This window comes from Trichoplusia ni, chromosome 2 (genome assembly GCF_003590095.1).
Source record: "Trichoplusia ni isolate ovarian cell line Hi5 chromosome 2, tn1, whole genome shotgun sequence".
Lineage (NCBI taxonomy): Eukaryota > Metazoa > Arthropoda > Insecta > Lepidoptera > Noctuidae > Trichoplusia > Trichoplusia ni.
In genome coordinates, this window is record NC_039479.1 from 13,121,608 (window position 1) to 13,136,780 (window position 15,173).

Consider the following 15,173-nt stretch of genomic DNA (forward strand, 5'->3'; position numbering starts at 1 on the left):
AAGTGCAATAAAAATTATGCTCCGTTGATTTTCTTCGGACGATTAATTAAGCTCAAGTTTGTTGGACTTTTTTTTCGTTTATGTTGTCTCTAAGTGGGCAATAGGGCTGTTATTGCTTAGTTGTTTTTGCAATTCATGTTCGTACTTATTGTACGTTTGTTTAACTACCTATAGATAATATGTATATTGCCTGATTCATATATTTGTGACATTTTTTTCAAGTGTAAACATAAATGCGATACCAAAACATCAGAAAAGATTTGATCTTCTAACTAATTTCTTCATGTCTAATATTAGATAGTTTCCTTCAATTTTAACAATGCCTCTCCCCAAACACCACCCTTGCTTAAGCGTTTTCTGATCACAAAAACAGCTGTTCCTTTAAATCTACCTGGAAACATATGAAGGCTATATACAGTCTAAGGTAGAGATGCGCGCGTCTGTAGTCCCTGTCCCGATGGTCCCCCCTCAGTACCGTTCTGACTGCCGGGGAGGGTGCACGCGCTTGGGCGGCAAATCCGCCCATCGTATTCGTAACGCCGGTATTTTGCGAGTGTTGTGTTGTGTTATTATATTACTCTGTGATTGGACTTGTTGGTGTCTCATGGATGTCGAGTAAGTTGGTGTTCTTATAAGATAGTATATCAAGTCTCTTCTTTATTGATAGAAAATTTAATAGATATTTTTTTTATATAATTAATTCCATACGTATTCTATTTATGAAGGTAAAATTACGTATTATAATATAAGTTTCTAATAAGAAAAACACATACTCTGTTAAAAGAAAACATTTATTTACGAAAAATTTTCATGCTTTGCAAGGTACTAAAATAATTATCAGTGTAAAATTTGATAAAATACATTGTTTTTTACCCTTACCCTTACACAAAATAAATTAATATAATAATTAAAAGAAATAATTCATTAAAAAATTAATCATTATATTTTCCTGCACGATTAATTTAAATTGCGAGACAAAAAAAATAAAACAAAAATGATGGATGTCGCCGACAAAACTGTTAGCATAAATAATGCCAGTGTGAGTGAAATATGAATAAATAATACTGCATTTAATTAGTTGTAAAAACAATAATTATAAAGTTTCGCGTGGCCACGACGTATTACGTGGTAACGTAGCGTGATATTATTTGTTACTGGATAACAGGCATTATAATTTACAAGCTTAAGTATTTTAACTGTTATTGTTGTGACAATTATTAACGTTAAATTTATTTTGTAGTTATAAAACGCCTGCTGAAATTATTTTGTAGCAATTCCTATAAGGAGCTCTTTACAATGATAGTGTTGAGAAAAAATAATGTTAGGTTAAAATAGTTTGCCAATTTTTGCACGAAATGTGTAGTTACAGTCAATAGAAACTTACTTAACGTAATTACGTTCAAAGATATATTTTACTAACATGACATTATTGAAGTGTTAGTTAATAGATAACAAAGATACAAAGTTGATGATATTAAATTGCACGACTAGGGATTTTATGATATTTTATAACCAGTAATTTAGTTTGTTTCAATGCACATTTATTACTTCAAACTTTTTTTTATTTTGAAAACAAACGCCGATAAATATTACTAAAACATTGTTTGCGTTGTCAACACGTTCGACCTCACACGCGTTACGTGGAACTACATCATTGTTAATTCATTTCAAATAAAAAAGCACCATAAATACATTCAACTGAACATTCTACTCTATTTTTACCAAAAAAGCAAAGGTCATCGTCAAACAAAAATAACCCTTCGAGATCCCAGTCACGATTATTCAAATATTATTCTTAGACCCTATCTGTTTCACTTGTACCAACAGCAAACACGAATTTAAAAAGAATAACATAAATTACCGTCGCTTTTGAACGCGACAGTACCGGACACAAACCATCAGGAATAAAGTCATTTAAATCTATTGTCATCTTTGGTGTATCACTGAAGAAAACAATAAGAAAATGATGTTCGTACAACCGTTGGCATTTGATTTTGAACCTTATTGGTTCGAATTAGAACATATCGTTCAAAAATTGGATTGGGATATGATAGTTGTTGGAACACAAAGAGGTAGCGATAAAACAGATAGCGGGGTACAAAAGGCTACAACAAAAGATGTTATTACGTATACATATAGCCGCCTACGCTTAGGATTGTTTATTTATATAAATAAGTAGTATATAATAAAAACAGGCGTACTGTGTTCCCATTTTTTGCCACGTTTACCCACTTTTGAAATCGCCACTCAAACAACATACGCGTAAAAAAATTACTCGCTTATTAAAAAAAAAAACATGAAATCATGCTTAGTTAATGGCGAGACTTCCTCACTTAATAAATAAAAATACATAAAATTGAGATAAAACCATGAAGTAGGTATTTCCCAGACATTATTTTCCTATTACATCTATTTCGCCAAATGACCATTTCAATTAAGCGTAAATGAAGGGACAATATATAACTTTTTATCTTCATTCAGATCAAGCGGGTATCTATTACGAAATTGCGATTTGATAAATCGCCAAACATTATTACGGGCGGCGAAAGAAATGGAGTCGCCCAACTTGAAACGGTACTGAATAAACCTTATTCATCCACCAAAATGGAACTTTATGTCATTACAAATAAAGTACGTTTTTAGTCAAACGCCATTGAGCCATGTAAAATAAATATTATGAAAGTAATAGGAAAACATAATGCTACGGATACTGTGATGAAAGCGGTTCTCTTTAATAAATTGACTGAAGGTTGAATATTATAAAACGGCTCTAATATGATGTTGAGAGAGAATGCTGTCGTCTATTTCAGGCGTCATCAATGTGGTATTAAAATAGTCATTGACTTTTACCTTTTTAGAGTAGAAGTCCAGACATCAATGTGATTTATGCAGTTTGGTTGATTTCAAGAGCGAGTTGGCTTAAAGTTTAACGACGGGCAATATATATCCTGTACGATGGACAATTAGTAAGGGAACGAAACTTTACATATGGTCTTAATAAATGATCGTTTCAATTAAAGTAAAGTTTAAACCTTTTTTATTTAAAGATAGATATTATTTTGTAAATTAAGGACGTAAGTTATGAAAGTTTTTACAGCGTGGCGCTACAATGGTGACATCATTAATGCCACCATACCCCATTAAATTGTATTTGACAGGCACTAAAATAAAAATAAACATACGCTCATATAACAAAGAGGCTGAAACACAATCTACCTCAAAATCTGCACTTATAATCGCCCATCTAATAAGACCCATAAATAAATAATTACCTATCCTACGCAAAAATCCATCTCGGGAATCCTTTCTCCACAAAACATTTATTTGAAGCGAACCAGTAAATCATAAGCGGCATTTCTTTAGCAAAGAAAACCGGATCGCGTGCGTCTTCCCCTATTTGAACACGCGATACTAAAATTTCCTCCAGATTACTTCCCAAGTTTTCTCACGGTCGTATCATGACGAAATGCGTTGGTAAATAATGTTGGTAATAGTTTTGTGTGAAAGATATTCAGATAATTGCGCTGTCATTTTGAGGAACACTTGCCTAGATCACGAGAAACAAATGGAAGCAAGCAAAATCAGCTGTTATTTCATATTTTTTCTAAAAAACGTATCTGCTTTGTTATAAGCTAATATTTAATTATTGTATAATATTGCAAATTGCTATCTTTTAAGTCAAGTTTTTTGCTATCTTACTGTTGTGTGCAAAACTTTATACATACATATATACTGGTATGGGTGGGTAGGCTGAAGGCAACTTGGAGTGCCTGTTAAAGAATACGCTCTGTTAAGCAAGCTTTTAATAGCGCGTGTCTTGAGTGATAGCTAAAGTAAAACGGGGATAATAATATACTTTACCCTACATGTACATACAGTCATACAGAGTAAGGAAAAGGCATTATCAAAAATTCACCTTTTCAGTTGGAAATACTCTTCATGTGTTTTATCGATCAGTCAGATTACAAGTTCATATTTTCGCCACCAAAACTACAGTCATTTTACACAGAACACATTATCAGAACAGTACTAATTGGACCGTACATCAATTCGTTTATTACAAAACTTTCCCTCCATACATACAGACTGGAGGGAGCATAGATTGGACGATGTGTTAATTTGGCCTGTCATGCGATGAGTAACAACAATGTTCGGATTGTGAGGGTCCACACTCACAAAAGGTACGCACGCAATTACCTCTGCGTGTATAGAGAAAGAGCTTTTCTAATCATCTTTGTATGTTTTTCTGAAAGACTGATTGATTGACAGGTTATTTTTTTGTCGCTAGGGAGAATGTAGTTCCAATAAACTAGTCTTCAATTCCTGAACTTGGAGTTTCTTGCCGGTTGTTGTCGTAAATAGTCTTGGATTCTTTTACGAAATATTACTAGACCACACATTTTTTTAATATTTTCTCTAGTAACGTATAAATTATCATGTATTACCAGTAACGTAGTTGAAATCCGGAACTCTACAACCCCGTTTGAACCCGTAACTCACACGAATCAATATATAAATCAAATAGTAAGAACGGAAACGCTTCCCCCTACACGATGGCTTAATTATCAAAGCCAACAACATAAAACATACAAAATGCATTTACAAAAGGTCAAGGCGACGGCAAACTAAACGTGAAAGCGCCAATTAGATTAACAGGAACGCTCCACGCCCGTAAATTGTCGAGAAGGGGTGTCTATCGAATTGTCTGTCCCCGTCTTTTCCCCAGACATAGAGAAGGACGCAGATAGGGTAATTAGGCACCGGCTGTGGTCAGGTTTACGCGTTTACGTAGTCGTTCACCTCTATTACTGAAAATATTTACGAAATTTATAGGGATGTAATATTTAAATTACATGGATAAGTTGAATTATATCGACGTTAAAAGTTGCTCATTTTTATGCAGGATAATCACAGCTTGTGTAATACGTATACACCTCTCTTTTTAACATCGTACTAAAATAATACAATAAAGTGACGGAAAGAAGGTTGTAAATATATCAAGAATTGTCTGAAGTCTTTATTTAAATCCTTTGTGTTTTAGTTCGACTAATACGCGTGTATTACGTTCAATGCATTTCGGAACACAGTCTTCAATAATTTACAACCTTTGCCAAAAGAACAATTGATCCTTCTCACAATTAATTCGTTCCAAGTTGCGGTAAAAATATTTTGTCCACTCTCGGCCCGCTGGCAAACAATTGTGGCCCATTTAACACCCATGAGGCATTTTTGAGAATCGTATGCCTAACAATGGACCAATAATTATGTTACAAACGTAATAATGTGGAGTGTAAAAGTCTATTGTTTACACAGAAGCGGTTACAGTTAAGCATCACCATTTTAAATTTTACGCTTCTACCCTTTTTGGTATATGCTGCCTTATTGCAATGGTTTAGAGTGCATTTTTGAAGGGTGGAACTCTGTTATATTTGCATTCAGACGCGTGTACTCGGTGATTTATATTCGTCTTTTGTTTTTGGCTGTTTAGCTAGCATCAGTATCTATGGCAGTGTCTCGGAAGGTCGTTATTCTTGCATTGTAACACCACTATTGTCCACAAAACGACATCGTTAGTGAGTAAGCGGGTGGTCGAGTCTATTGAAATTCTATTGGTGTGATAATAAATCATTTGTTATTAGAAACCATTCGGTTAATTATTTCGATTATAACAGGTGACATTTTTATTCAAAGTAAAGCTTTTCTTACTATTGGAACGCATACTTGCATACTTATAAATTTTAACGACTTTTAATAAATACGTGTACCAAGCTCACATGCAAAAGTTGTAGTTACGTATCACCGATAAAAAATTGAAATGGTACCATTCAATAATCGAACATTTTAACTTTATCGATTCGAATTCAAAAAAGGTTCCATTCAAGTTTTTTTTTTCGTACAGAATTAAGTGTCAACCGTTGATATATCGCACTAAAGACAACAAAGGGAATTCACGTCCGTTTGTCAAAATAAACGACATCGACCTACGCGTAACATGGGGACATCACACATCGAAAAACACTATAGACAACTTAAATAAATCACCAGTATATCAGTTTTTTTCTATTAAACTATTTTACTCTGTGCATGTGAAGGAGTAAAGTGAAAAAAGTATGTTATTGTTGGAAATACATAGTTGCGATCGTTTCTAAAGCTTGGTACAAAACCCAAGTCGTTTTGTCATAGAGACGGGTGATCTGTGATGTTGTCGATTGTACGTGGTCCGTGTTGAACAATAAGTGACCATCGGGACTATCGGGGTAGGCGCTTTGTTGATGGCAGCTGTGTTTTTATAGAGAATGCCTATCGGACCGAAATGAGGTATGCGCTTTGGTACCATTGTATAATGATACTAAAATTCGGAGACGAAATTGATGTTGGCTTGTATTTAAAGTTTTAGGTCGTTTTTATTTGCTTTTATTGTGCGACGTGTAATATGTTGTATAATAAAGGAGATAAGTCAAACATAAACTTATAAAAACTATATCCCATTCAGGGTCTTCCCAATAACCCTGATAGAGACTTAGGGATCAATGAGAATTATTTTTTAAGTAATATCGCTTAAAGTTTTAACTTAAATAATGTATTCCGAGTACTTTCCGTACCTACCTAGCTTTCGCAATGAACGACACCTAAATAAGTCATAATTTGTCCACACGACAAAAATAATGGGCATCCCACTTCGTCCAAACATGAGCCAAATAGCCTCTTGAGTTTAACGAAGCACGCAATGTAGAGACAGAATTAAAACGGCAAGTGAAGTGCCCACTAAAAGATTTCAGGGGCATTCTGTGAACAGCAGACAGTAGACAGTAGTGTAGTAATGAGTATGGTAGTGAAACTTTGGAACGCTTCCAGGCTGTCTTGTAAACAGGACTTGACCACGCTGTAAGGAAAATTGTGTTTACGTGCAACGTTGGCAGAACACCAGTTATTATTGTAATTGTGAAATGTTATCTCGAGAAGGTATCAAGAGGTAAGCTCGGGCTGGTTTGTGGCAAGTGGTAGTTAAGCTCTTTATTCTATTTAAAGAAAATCTACCTTAACATTTGAAATGTGTCTCATAAATATTATCTAATTAATTCTTGCATTTGCTAGACCTACAAGATTCAAATGTGGAAAGAAAAAGAGATTTAAGAATAAAGACTTGAAGGTAATAATACTAAGGTATAATTAAATACACATAAAACGACTAATCTTTAATATTAATCTAATTCTAATTCAAATATTCGAAGTTTTTTGCAGATCTCTTTGTTGTTTGCAGATAGGCCTCCAATCTGATCTTTTTTGAACTACTCGGTTGAATCTCATCGTCCTGCCTTTTTCGTGGTCTACCTTCTAGCAATCCTAGCTATTTAAATAACGTCGATGGTTGCCACATTAACTACTAAAATATATATTTGGTACCTACTTTTATACATTTCATAGTATTACGTTACATATATATTATGACACAATATTCAAACGTTCATAAAAACTTTTCCTTTTTATCAATCGACTTAAACCTGAAAAAAATGAAACTTTGCCCAGCCTGACTGGTTTTCTAGTAGACTTAAAACGAGCAAAAAAAACTCCCCTCATTAAATTATCACTTCTACAGCACATATTAAAATAAACAAAATGCTTTATTCAACTAAACAGAAACGTCTGCGGTAGTAAAATATCACTTCACATTTTCGCTTCATAATAAGATCCCGGCCTTCTCTTGTATTACACATGTGCATTAGTAAGATAAAGCTACTGTAATGTTACGTTATGTTATGTGTTACGTCGCATTGTATCATGTTTCTGTTATACTAAGTTATAACATTTGTGAAAATATTCCCTCGGTGGAATTTGGTTCAGTTTTTATAATGTGGAGCTGGAGTTCAGTTAATTTTGGTAACAAGTTACGAAGTTAAGTTTAATTACTGAACTATAAAAGTTAATACTTAACAAATTTTTTTGATTAACATTTATCACCAAACAATAATGATTTTACTGTAAGGTGGCGCACCTTTACTCGGCTATGTAACATGAGACTAGAAAACATAAATACAATTTATAACACTTGAAAGTGCAAAGAGAACATAACTCTATAAAATTAACCATTATTAACAATTACCTGAAAATACAGCACAATCTACATAATTAATTTCCATAAAACTCGTTGCGCAAATGAACATGGCGGCAGTGAATTTAGCGGGAATCTAGTTGAGTCATGGAGTGTTCGACTTTAAGCATAGTTGAGCATTTACAAGTTCCGACACGTTCGCTTATTGAGTCGCCAGAGCATTCACCAACCAGCTTACATCAGGTACCTTCGAAGAAATTATTAATTAATTAAGAAGCTTATTAATAAAGCTTATTAATAGGTGTTTTCGCCATCTATTATTAGGCTATTTCTGTGCACAGGTTTACTTTTTGTAATTGGCTGGAAAAAAGGCAAGGGTTTAAAAATAGAATATTGGGAACAGTTTTGTAACTTTTTTATTATTTTATTATATGGCCAGCGCGTAGAATAACTTAACGTAAATAAAATAAATGTGCAGATATTTAATCAAATTCGTAATTTAAATTTATTCATGATTCTTGAAAAAAGTTTAAATTGTTACCTCTGAAAATAAATCGTGACCGTTCAGATTAGGAACTCTTGTCGAATCAACTTTTAATTAAGTTGCACTTTTCGAGGAACATTAATTAAATTATCTAAGCTACTTTCGTTGAAGGCTGTTTAATTATACGGATAATTCACCTGTCTGATTGGGTGAAGTTTAGTACCTTGGGGCAATAGTCTTTGTTTTCAGGTAACAGGCCCTTGTTTGGAACAAAGAAGCGAGGTTTTATTACAGTTTCATAGGTATTTACTTGTATTCGTTTAGACAAAGGTCTTGACCGTTGTCATCGTAAAATCTAGGTGTCGTGGTTTAGGTTACTCGTTCGACTGTTTATGGTAATTAAAACATATTTATTCAGTGTTTAAATGTTTCATGGTACCTACTTACCTATATTTTATTAAACATTCCTCTGAATTCTAAATCGGAATCGGAATCTCGGAAATCTGTTACCTAATTAAAAAATCAAGTAATGTGCAAAAAAATATGCTAAGCAAACCAAGTTGTTACTAAATCTACACAGGTAAGCTGAAAATACGGGTAAATTAATAAAGACAGTTGATACATTTTCCTTCAGTTTCTGTATTAACCAAATCATTAACTAAAACAACTCCTTTCTACCACTTCATATTCAAAACGAAAGGCCACCACTTACTCAGTGTATTATTAATTCTTAAATCTGTCTACAGCTGTTAAATTAATTGTTTTGGGAAGGAAGCTTTTCCGACTGTCTTGTTCCATTGTTTTATTGTCTAGAGCTACCGGGCAGGCATCTAGTGACACAGACATAAACGTTTCTTTTAAACCCAGTGAACGATATTAATAGACACATATTATGTGTGAAGATGAAGGAAGATGTTAAAGAAATGAACTCGAAATATCGACGGGTAATATTTCTTTGTAATATTGGTATTGGAGGATATATTGCAAAGGGAATTTGCGCTACTAATTAAACAAAAATACATAACTATACATTGCTCAATGAAAACTAGCATTCCAAAAGTAATTTAAAACAGAATAAAAACATATTTTTTTCGAATGTCAAAGTCGACATTGGGTAGCACTCTGATTCGTAAACCCATCACGGCTTTCTAAATGCTCTGCGAAAAACCGACAGTTGACGACAGCAAAAACTTTAAATATATAAAAGAACTAGCTCTTGCCCGCGACTTCGTCCCCGTGGGTAGAAGATACCTATAAGTTATGATTTACCAATACCTGCCCTTTTTTTTACATTTTACACCTTCGCTCCTATTAGTCGCAGCATGATGTTTTATAGCCTAAAGCCTTCCTCGATGAATGGTCTATTCAACACAAAAAGAATTTTTCAATTTGGACCAGTAGTTCCTGAGATTAGCGCGTTCAAACAAACAAACAAACTCTTCAGCTTTATATATTAGTATAGAAGTATAGATATATATATACCTACAATAATTAAGTAATACACTTTCAGGCAAATACAAAACACTATGAGACTAAGAAACCAGCTGCGAGCGAACTCTATCTTCTGAAAAAATACAAAGGTACATTTTCGGGGCTACATTATTTACAGCAGACCAAATTTGGTCATCTATCATTTGTTGAGCTTATACACTCCTGTTGTTGCTATGCGGACTCTAATGCGGTTTTCAACAACATTTAAACCGTCTTTAGGGAAACGTTTTAGTGTATTAATTGTACGTAGGAACGCGTGGGAAACCGCTAGTTTAGCCTGCGACTCGCACCCGTTGTAATTGCATGAGCACCGTAGAACATTTCACATACCCACATAAAAGAGGCGAATTAGAACATGGATTGTTATAAGGAATCTTTTTTTGTTATAATGCAAAAAAATATTAGAAACTTTGTAAAAACCAGTCAAGCGCGAGTCAGACTAGAAAATCGACTGAAGTAAAACAAATCAGTTTGACAAGTACATTTCAGGCTGGATAACTTTATCGCTCAGACAACTGATTTATAACGGGAACCGCAAGCTTAAGCTTTTATTTGTTTAACAGCAACAGAATACAACATCTAAAAAAATTGAACTATGTATGTGTCTATCAACTATATAGCAATCACGGCTTCTGAGATACAGCCTCTAGACAGAGGTGCCCCAATAATAGGCTTACATTTTTGGTATTTTTGTACGGAACCATAAGAAAGAATAATATAAGACTCAGAAAGGGTTTGAGTTTCTTCTTCGAAATGTTTCTAAAAACCAAATTTCTGTCTTTGTTTTTATAACCTTTAAAACTCAAATCTCAACGAAAGTAAGTTAAAGCCAACACTACTACAACTGTATAAAACACGAACAAAATATTTGCTAAACATGAGCTATACTCGGATTAAACTAAAATTAATATAACAAAAGCTTAAACAATGCACGCGCATGCATTGTTAATTTCATTATGATTAATCGCTAATTCTATTCCACATATTTGTATTAACCAAATTGGATATTAATTTAATAGATATTATTTTAATTTAATTCTAAACTTAACAACCAAAACGCTGTTTATGTTAATATTCATGAATATTGCGCGTTGAACATAAACCGTTGGAACAGAATTTGCTGTCGTAGAAGGGAGACAGCGCTATACAATGCCTATATCTGCATCTCGCTTCCACAAGATTAACAATTTACTGTAAGGCATTAGAATACAGCCATTGATGATAATAATGTGTGCGGAGAGGCGACGGCCTAAGAAAGCTTTATCTTAAGATTCTGTGAGATTAACGAAGGGGATTAACTAGTGCTACACTCAACTAGTTCTTAACGCAAACTAACGATAAACCAGTCTGTTGCACGTCACTATAGTTTTACGTCAACAATTCGTGTTATTTCTCAGAACCCTGGTAGTAAGTACACATTGTAATACGTTATGACAGTTTTGGGTATTTCGTTGTGTAGTTGGTACTATCGTGCACGTGCTTAAGTATTTAAATGGTGTTTAAATTGAAGCTTTTCTCAAAAACGTTGACTGCCCTTAATGGCTATCATATTTTCTTGTAACAACTATTCAATGCATGTGTAAAATAATTTCATAAAAAAAGTTTATGGTACTAAAACTATGTGGGATTTTCTTTCATTTCTAATCGTATTATTAAAGTACAACTCATATTCAATTTCTAGACTTATGTATTTTGGAACATGCCAGTACAATGAGTTTAGTATTCTTATTTCAAAATTTGACATCTCCACGTCACACAAGATACAGAATTCTGTTTTTTTGTTTTTAAACGAGTTGAACGCGTACAGCCCTACGCCTGTATTGTCTGTACTATCTTTAAAATACATTATTGCAGCATCATCACAGCTCTATTATTCAGTGCCGGTATAAACTGTGTGGTATTAAAACGACGCGTCATAAGTGCATCAATTTGTCATTACAACCCGCATCTCTTTGAGATGGATTACAAGGAATATGGACAAACATAATGTGGTTTATTTTTAATTCTATTTTACTATCGTTTTATAGAGTCGGCCACCGCCCGCGCTGGTTAGTTAACTATCTATTAAACGTAATTCTTTATTAAGTACATAATTTTTGGTCTGAATACCAGTATTTTAGATTTTACTAGATTTTTCTGAAAATAAACATTCTAAAGTGTATAATTAGATTGAAAATGTGCTTAGTGACACCGGCAGGTAGTTTTCTTAACAGCTTCTTTCTCGGCTAACAGCTTATATAGCTTAAGCTGTTCTAAAACAAAACAACATCAGCATCGTCAGCACTTTACCAATTACTTTCGTGACAAAAGAAAACGTTCTTAAAAAAAAAACAAACTGCGCTCTAACTATTTAACAGGCACTGAACAGAACAGATAATTCCAATGAGCAATTAAACTAAAACATTACCAAATCCAAACGATTTTCACATCGAGTTCAACGTGTTTCTGCGCTCACAGCATTTCCTTTTACGTACTGTACTGAACTAAATTTAAACCAGATCAATACGGATTATTCTCAGCATCCAGTGCAATGGCGATGCAGACATTTTATTAATAGAACTCCTATCTATTAGCTATTTCTAACTGATGAGATCGGGGCTTTAATAAAAAGGGAGGTTTCTTTTTTTTTGCTTTTGCAGATTTTCCTTTGGTTCTTTGATATTCTATATTACTATTTTGAAATAGACCATGGACGTTAAAGGCTTAATTGGCTTAAAGAATAACTGAAAATTATAGGTACTTTTACATACTTACATGTTATACCTACGTTTGTAGTGTGTTTTAGAATTCAATGTTACGTAACTTTTCGTCTGGAAACTTTCTTATGTTTTATTGTTAAAATAAAAGTTCTTCAGTTGAAAGTTCTCAGGATTTTGTAAGTCACGAGGTCTTCGACAATACTTTTTTTGGCTTCAGTCTTCGATTTTTTGCATTGTTTTTATTTCTTAGTGTAAATATTATAACGAAACTTATTTCTTCATCGTGATTTATGTAGCATTTTGTTTTCATAGAATAAGACAAGTCACCTGAATAACGGATAATGACGATCAAATAGTGTCTTTTAAGTCTTAGTGTTACGGTTGATTTTCGAAAAGCAACGTTTATATGAATTTGGTTCACCGTACAAGCATTAATTCAACAAAACTTACGTTTACTTAGAACTATAATTACATGACTTCATATTATTGTTTCGCAGTATTGTCCTATATTGAAAACAGTTCCGCCTACGTGCAAACCGCAACCTATTTATTTTATAACAATATTATTCACTTAACATAAACCATGCATTGTTTGTTCAGGGAATCCTGAATTTCAGCTACACATTAAAACGGAAAGCAAGACAAATAGAACAGGCAAAATTATTGCAGAAAAGACAGATCATTGTTTATTGTAACTAGAATTACAGAAAAACAACGATTAGAACTTCTTTTAATTGGTATGTTTATTTATTGTTGCTTATTCCTCACGCTTGTAAATCTCTCAGAGCGTTTGCTGATTTGCGGATAGATAACTTTCTAGCTATAAACACGTTGCAAATTCAACTTTTGAATTCGATGTGTAATTTAATATGGAAGATACTTTTTTAGGATAACTGTAATAGTACGATCTTGCTCTACCGCCAACTCGCTTATGTGTAGATAGAGAATACAAAACAAATAAAAAAAATGTTATGATTTAAAAAATACTTCCAACATTCTTGTATGTAGGTTTGGGTATCTCAGTGTGTAGCAAATTCCACTACCAGTGAAACACGCAGAGACAGGTCGGTTTATTTTTCAACATGTGCAAAGAGGAATTAATCCGGCTCTCCATAGTGATATGCAGACAGGCGAATGATGGACATGACGTAAGCATAGAGCTTATCAATCGCCCACGGGATATCAAAAAACATTATTTGCTTTCTCAAATAAACATGTAGACTAGAACAATAAATAGAGAGATTGTTAGTCTTAAGAGTCATTGACTACGCATTAACGGGAAAAAATATTGCGGAGAAAACCAGTTTATTTTTCCAGTATTCCTTAATTCTTACCTAGACTAATTTTCAATTCGAATTCGGCATGAGCTCGCAAATTCTGCGTTCTGAGACTCTTTAGACGAATTCTGTTGGGACACGTAAAATTATACACTGAATATTAAGGAGCTCAGTTCTTATTCCTTTGCTCTGATATTATTCCATTTTCTTACTTCTACTTAAATAGAATATTTTTTAAGTAGCAAAAAATCGCCAAAGAGCCAGCCATAAAGTTATATTCTAAATATGAATAACTGAAAACTCTACAAACAAAATTAAAACCGACGCAACTGAAAAACAAACAAGCAACTTCACTCACAGTCTCCCAGACCAAAAGTTTTCAATTCGGAAACGCATTAATTATCCGACTTCGGTATCGCCTGCAGCGAATCTGTTTGGATATCACGTCAAATGATTTTATCTAATTGAAGTACAAAGTCGCCGTTATTAATACTTAATAAGATACTTCCTTATTGATGTTTGAGCTTGGACGTTTTGGGCGAATGTTGGCCGGGGTTGATTTGCCCTATCCCCTCCCTTCCTCGCTACACCGCCCTTGTCTAGACTGGCGGCGAGACCGATTTAGTTCGTTCCCATCGCTCGTGCGGGAAGGGTGTCGCTCGCTCCGTGCGTTTGGCGCGAATTTTAAACGTCAGTGTGTTTCTACGTGACTTTTTTGAATTTCGTATTCTAGTGGATTGTTGAGTGATTTTGTGATAGACTGTACCCTTTTGTTCTTGACATGGATTTGTTATTATTGTGAGTATGGTTTACTTTTGCGATTTTAAAAGATTCATTTAAGAATCCGGACGACACGATTTAAACACATTTTGATCATTTTCCAAACGTCTAATTTATTTACCAGTAAATATGAAAAAAAAACCTATTTAGTAATGTGGATGTGATATTAATTATGTTCAATATTTTAAAGACAGGGGTTTTATTTGTTTAATGAGTCTTCGTCCATCAAAAATTTATTCGTACCTATGTGATGTGTTATGGATATCAAAGATATTCTTAATTTAAATATTAATATGTTACTTGCGTTGCTTACATATTTCCAATTTTAAATTGCGATTCTATGATAAATGTGTTCTTGTTCTTGTATTTCAACCGGTTCAAGCATTGTTTGG

General features: G+C 33.7%; 1 protein-coding gene across 4 annotated transcripts in view; it reads left to right on the forward strand.

Moving 5' to 3' along the window:
* The first annotated feature begins 494 nt into the window (after positions 1 to 494).
* The window catches only part of LOC113507828 (protein sax-3-like), a 55,460-nt gene continuing 40,781 nt past the window's right edge, over positions 495 to 15,173 (forward strand). For 2 of the 4 annotated variants that reach the window (XM_026890763.1, XM_026890768.1), the window contains exon 1: positions 495 to 615. The gene's annotated coding sequence lies outside the window, so the exon portion shown is untranslated. Of the gene's footprint in view, positions 616 to 13,944; positions 14,800 to 15,173 lie in introns of those variants that run through there. The other 2 variants (XM_026890757.1, XM_026890765.1) reach the window with 1 other exon arrangement.